At 40.3% G+C, this 6837-nt stretch overlaps 1 pseudogene across 1 annotated transcript; it reads left to right on the forward strand.

Annotated features, from left to right (window-relative positions):
• Positions 1–735: 735 nt before the first annotated feature.
• Positions 736–4797, forward strand: LOC147488086 (putative serine/threonine-protein kinase PBL28; annotated as a pseudogene). The gene is made up of 7 exons (XR_015202753.1): positions 736–1587; positions 2488–2686; positions 2784–3019; positions 3199–3468; positions 3547–3733; positions 3844–3976; positions 4315–4797. The product of XR_015202753.1 is annotated as a putative serine/threonine-protein kinase PBL28 (transcript).
• The last annotated feature ends 2040 nt before the right edge of the window (positions 4798–6837 follow it).

The raw sequence follows: 6837 nt of genomic DNA on the forward strand, positions 1-6837 counted from the left end.
GCTGGAGGTGTTCCTACTGGATGTGATCTTGCTGGATGTGTTCGGCTTGGTTTTATGTGTTAAAACCTCACCGAGGTGGAGAATGTAGAGAAAAAAGAGTTTTTTTTTTGCTTTTCACGGTCAGAGCGCTACCAAGGCCAGAGCTGGCGCCGACCCGCCATGGCTCCATGTTTTACGCCGACCACCCATATAAAGGTACCGCTGCCTGTCCTTTTTTGTGGGCTTCACACAAGAATCACGCGATTTTGGTTTTGGTATAAAACAAAATAAGTTTTTTGGAAAACCTAACTTTTTCCAAAACCAAGAAAGAGAGAGATTATAAGATAGCAATTCTTTGTGAGTTGAGTGTTCATTCTTTGTGAGTGAATTGAGAGACTTGTAATCTGTTACTCAGGACATCCAGTAAAGCTTGGAACTCGCAGTGTGGAAGTAGGCAAATTGCCGAACCATGATGTATCTCGTCTTGTGGTTTGTTCTTCCTTTACATTAATTGTTTTACTTTATATGCTTGTTATTTGATATTGAGAAGTGTTGGGATATTGCTTGGAGGGTGTTGAAGTCTTGTCTAGTGTGAAGGATCGATCTTTGTGTAGGATTGATCTGTTTGTTGTGGGTAACGTTGTTTCCGCACTTATATATTCACAACAATTGTTTTAGCACTTAAACAAACTATATATCCCTAAGATATATATCTGATGAAGATTGTTATATATATGAAATAGTGGGTATTAGGTTCTTCCCAGTGAATGAACTCATTGAACTGATAAAATCAACAAGGCAGGCAATCTTATAGGAATGTAATAAAAAGGGTCTTCCAAGCATATAACAACAATGCGTGATGCTAGTACTAGGTGATATGAAGTACCATTTCAGAAAAGAAACACTTTATGCAGAAGCTCTCATCCAAAGCACGTACGTACTTCCTATTTAAGAAACCAAACTTTCCCACCAAAACTTGTTTTTCTCACTATTTTTGCAGGACTTGCTAACATGGCCATTCTGTACTCCAGCTCTCAGACCAGCACAACAAGACAATACCCCTTTGCTTTTACAACCCAACACAGAAGACAGCATCAGAAATTAAAACAACCAAGATAAAATATTATGATAGACTGACAGAGAACAAAAAAATACAGATCAATGAGCCTTCCTCCTACCTTCCTCAGTGCATTTCAACCATGCATATACAGAAATAGACATATACTGACAAGCATATATAACAAGCAAAGACAAGAAGGCGGTTTCACATATCCAATTGGCAAAACCAGATAAATAACTAATATGGAAGGAAAACCAGAAAAGATAGTCACTGGAGCTTATTTTCTATTGGAGCTGCGTCCTGTGGTTAATATCATGTTTGCTGGTGTCATGCATGACCACATGAGGAGACACCCCAACCTCTCCTTACAAAACAATAATTATCCGTTCTTTCTTTCCAGATCAGATGAGAAAAAAAAAAAGGCAAAAGGGAAGATACTTCAAATTCAAGGACCGATCGACTGATTACAACTTTTGATCAGTTCAGCATTAATAATGTTTCTTAGTACAAACAAAATAAAACTTAACTTTCTCCCCGTTCACAACAAGGTAAAACACCTTAAATTTAGCTGGCAATAAGAAACAATCCCTATATAGATTTCTTATTATTTTGAAGAAAACTAAACAGAATTGATGTTCTCAATCATGTCAACAATTTTCATGCAAAAATACATATACATGTAAATAGCTACACTCAACTCTTACACATGGTAAAAGCTCTATCTGGGAATCAAATATCCATCTTGACATAATGTTTACCTCTAGTTCTTACATTTGGTTCACCAAAATTTGGAAGTACAATAACCATCACAAGAGCATTGGGCCACCTAAAAAAGTGAAGTCAAAATCAACAATGCATCCTCAAAGGTGAAGTCAAGTTTTGGAACAATGCAGGATAATACGGCAACTGCTGTTTGAGATTTTCCTATAATTTTGAGAGTTTCATACATTTTACATTTGAGTTGTCACTGCCTGTCTTTCTAGCTTAGTAAGGCTGTCATTTCTTTTTTCCATCTCTCTAGATTACTTTTATTTTAGCTAAGAGGCTGAACAATGAATTGCAGAGTGGGGTACCTGGGGAAGGTCAGTATCTGGTGTCAGATCTGTTGTTTAGATTTGAGGGACAGACTGCAATATCTGGTCTCTTAGTGGACGTTTGGGATCGGCCAATCTGCTCTTCAGAGCATTGTTGAAGTACAGCCCACTTGGAGCGTTGGAGTGGTAGGCCTGAATATTATGCCATTTTAAACGAGTTGAACCCACAGCAACACTTGATCATCTAAAGTTACCTCTTCTTGGTATTGAAAACCTGTGTTTACATTTCCAAACTCTAGTATCTTCTTACTTATTTCTAGGCGACGTTTATGAATTGCTTTGAAGATGGATGATTCAGTTTTCTTAGCCATTATCCATAACTATTGCCTTTTATTTTGGTAATATTCATCGCAGATTCAATGTTTAAGTTTGCAGAAGAAGTGGTACAGACCCTACAAGATGTCACAGTCATTGGCAACCATAGTTGGAGGTGCTGCAGCAGGGCTTATAATGGTGGTGCTTGTTATCGGGTTCCTATGGTTTTGCATGGCACGGTGTAAGAAATTCTCTAACAGGAACTCAGAAACAGGCTCTTCAGACCCTTCTGCACTAGGTAGGGAATCCTTCTGATAAATAAAAAATAACTTCAGTTCAACTGTATATGGATAGGTAATATTTGGTCTTTTAATCTACTTAAAATTACATCCCAGTGGAATGGAATAGAGGAGGTGGATCCACTTCAGCAAGAGGTCACCCTTTATCTGGACCACAAGGAGTAACACTTTTTACCCTGGAAGACTTGGAACAAGCAACAAATAAATTTAACGATAGCAGTCTAATTGGAGAAGGTAGCTTTGGTTTGGTGTATAAAGGTTTGCTTCTTGATGGGACTGTCGTGGCAGTCAAAAGCCGTCTGAGTGCTCCTCAACGTGCATTTGTTGAAGAGGTATCCATTTTACGCATGCATTGTGGTATATAGTCACACTAGTAGAGCTTGATTTGTATTTTCTTTTTTATTTGGCCACAACTTGATTAGTATTTGATAAACTTCACACTTGAATAATATATACTGGAGTTCAGTAGGCCCAAATAGCAAGGAAATAACACCTCTAAATGGTCAAATAGGTGCATTACCTGTCCCAAATTTGGCACCGAAACCTTGTTACTCTTCTTGGTTACTGTCAAGAAGATGGATTTCAAATGTTAGTGTTCGAATATTTGCCAAATGGAAGCGTCTCTGATCATCTATATGGGAAGCACCAAATCACTATACGGATTCCAGCTATGACGACAGAACATATTTCACAGTTGTTTGCTCGTTTCACAGGAAAAAATTCAACTACAAAACTGGAATTCAAACGAAGGCTTTCCATAGCTCTTGCAGCATAGCTAAAGGTACATATCAGTAGAGCCAAAACAGGATGATTATGACAGTCGAGCGAAGCATACATTCTACCAAATTTATATATGCAGGTTTATGTCATTTGCATTGTCTCAACCCTCCTTTAGTACACAAGAATTTCAAAACGTCCAATGTCTTGGTGGATGAGAACTTCATTGCTAAAGTTGCAGATGCTGGAGTTTTAAAACTGCTGGATAGAACTAATGATGCTATCCCTTCATCTCTGACATCAGGAGGCAGTACTTTCCAGGATCCAGAGTATCTTCCTTGCATCCCCGCACCTATTTCTTTCTTTAATTATTACAATGTAGAACTAATCAGGCTACAAACTCTCGTCTTGGCCTGACCAACTGTGTGACATATTCAAGGTTTGGCGGAATGGGAATAGTATCTCAAAGGATGGATGTATACAGCTTTGGTGTATTTCTTTTGGAGATTGTAAGTGGAGAAGAAGCTTCAAAAATTAACTTGACGGGATCGGGTGAAAACTTGAAACAACCGGTAAACATGCTTTAAATTGCTCCTACACTACATAGTTATACCAAGAAATAACAATGACCTCCTACGCTAGCATAAATCAATCCTTGAGATACTTAATTCTCACAGTTTTGCCTCACAATATCTTCCCTGACAACTAGACATTTTAGTGGTTGACAGAGGAAGATCTAAGTTTGCGTCGGTCAAGCAATTCAGTTATAGGCATCTTATAGTAGGAAGTTGCTTGTCCAAGCAAAGCTGATGGAAAGCTTTAATCATTATATCTTAAGTACTAGTCAAAGACATTAGTTAAGGTGCACCTAAGTTACTACATAGTAATGTTCAACCTTTTGGAGGTCAAGTCAGGCGTGGCCTCAAACAATATCGTGGACAGACGACTAGCTGAAAACTTCACTCCGGAGGGAATGAAAGATTTGATCAGCTTAACACTACAATGCCTCAGTATAGATGGGGAAGCAGCAGGGCAGCCAAATATGAACATGATCGTGTCAGAGCTTGACAAAATACTAGCAAGAGAGATGACATGGAAAACAGTCATGGGTGAAGGAACTGCAACATTTACACTTGGTAGCCAACTATTTACAACAGGGTGAAGATCTAAGCTAATACAACTATACAAGTATTCTTCAAAGGAGATATTTCCAAGCATATATACTGGAACTAGATTACAAAATTCAATCAGCCAATCCCAAATTATTTGATCGAAGATCTTGTTGTTTATTCTGTTTGCACAAAGCTTGTTTAAGAAGCTAAATCTGGCTTCATACTCCGTGTGGATATAATATATGCATGCCAAATTGTTCATGCGATGTAAATTGTATATATATGATGATCGAGTTGTAATTCATAGTCTGCAGTGAGACACACACACCTGATATAACCAAATATAGGGAGGAGTTCTCGGGACATATCTTATAAAAACACTATAAAAACACGTAAACAAACTCAAAATTGTCAGGGCACTTGTAAGTTTTAGATTAGGCTAATGTTTGTCAGGGCACTTGTAAGTTTTAGATTAGGCTAATGTTTTGTAGATACGATCTCTTAACTATTCTAAACATTTAGTCATTCAGCACACACAATATCCTTATTTATTTTTATTTTTTTTATGTTCGTTTGGGTGGAATATAATGTGAGGAGATGATTTGGTGAATGAAAATTCATATATTTCCAACTTCCAACTTCCAACTTCTTCAGGAGTATATGTAGTGACCCAATTTATGATAGCAGAAGGATCAATGATAGATGGGCATAATAGCAAGACAATAAATGGAATGGGGAGCATCGTATCAGGGCTGCGGATACCGAAATCATGGTAGGAGGGGGTGCACGTGAGGCAGGGGGTCGATGGATGAAGGTCGTGGGTTAAGGGTTGGATGAGCTTGATGTCAAATAAGCAATGAACACGCATGGTACAGGATAAGTCCGCAGACCCTTAGGTACACTGCGGAAACCCTACACGTGGCGACAGAGAAAGGGAGAGATAGAGGGACAGATGGACGATCAAGATAGAGGAAAAAGGGGTATAAAAAGAACAGTAGAGGAGAGAGAAAGAGGAGGAGAAAAAGAGGAAAGACCTAGAGAGAAGGAGGGGAGAAAGGGATACAACATTTGGCGCCGTCTGTGGGGAACAAATCAAAGCAATTCAAAGATGGCAACAAGAGTGAAGAGAGGGGTGGGTAGACCAAAAAGGGCAGTAGCGCAGGAGCTGGTGGCGGAGGTGGTGAGTGATGAAGAGGGAGATCGAGCAGAGGAGACAGCGGTGGGGTCACCAGTAGAAGAGACACGACTTATGTAGGAAGAGATTATGAGGTTGAGAGAGGAGAACGATGCATTTAGAAGAGAAAAAGAAATGGCTGAGGAGGAAGCAGGAGAGGAAGTAAGTGAGGAATCTGACAATGAGGAAGGTGTGCCAGACCTTGTTGAAAATTCGATGACCGGCTTGACGATGGAGCAAGTTCAAGAGATGATAAACAATGACCGGGAGGCGAATCTTTAGTAGGCGAAAACTCAAGGGGGAGCGGCTAGCCAGGTGGTGGCTGGTCTGAATCGTAATCTGTTAGCAGACGCCATATGGGCTTCAGAGGTTCCGAAGCGTTTCAATCAGCCCCGATTCGAAAGATACGATGGTAAAGGAGACCTTGCGGATCATATTCACCATTTCCAACAGCAGATACCGCTTTGGCAAGAGGCTCGGTATGATGGGCTGCGGTGTATGATGTTCCCGGCTAGTCTTAAAGGGGGGCAGACTGGTACTACAGATTGCCATCAAGGAGCATAAATAATTTTCAGGAGTTGGAACAGGCGTTCATAGACCATTTCATACATCATAAAAGGATAGTGGTGGACATCGTGGCTTTATTCAATACTAGGCAAAGATTCGCAGAGTCAGTTAGGGACTATCTGTGCAGGTTCAAAGCTGAGATGTTGAAGGTGGAGAACAGGGATATGAAGGACCGCGGAGCATGCCGATAGAGATACCGAACAAGCCATATTGTGCATATCACCAGGTACGAAATCATGAGACTAATGAATGTTACGCATTAAAATGGTTGGTTCAGAGGTTGGTAGAGAAGGGAATGATGAGAGAATTTGTAAAGGGTGCCCAGAATGAGGAGCAAGTGCCGGCTCAGGGCAGGATATTGGGAACCATAAATGTGATTTTCAGCGGGGAGGTTCTGAGTCACAACGCACATAGAGAAAATATAAGGAGAATCGCGAGTATCCAGCAGATCAATGAGGTAACAGGAAATCCACGACCCAAGTCATGGTCGGCTGAGGGAGGCGATAGGATCGTATTCAGCAGTGCGGATCTTAGAGTTGCCGACTCCCCTCACGAGGACGCATTGGTCATTACGGTAGCG

Source organism: Coptis chinensis, chromosome 7 (assembly GCF_015680905.1).
Source record: "Coptis chinensis isolate HL-2020 chromosome 7, ASM1568090v1, whole genome shotgun sequence".
Taxonomy (NCBI): Eukaryota; Viridiplantae; Streptophyta; class Magnoliopsida; order Ranunculales; family Ranunculaceae; genus Coptis; species Coptis chinensis.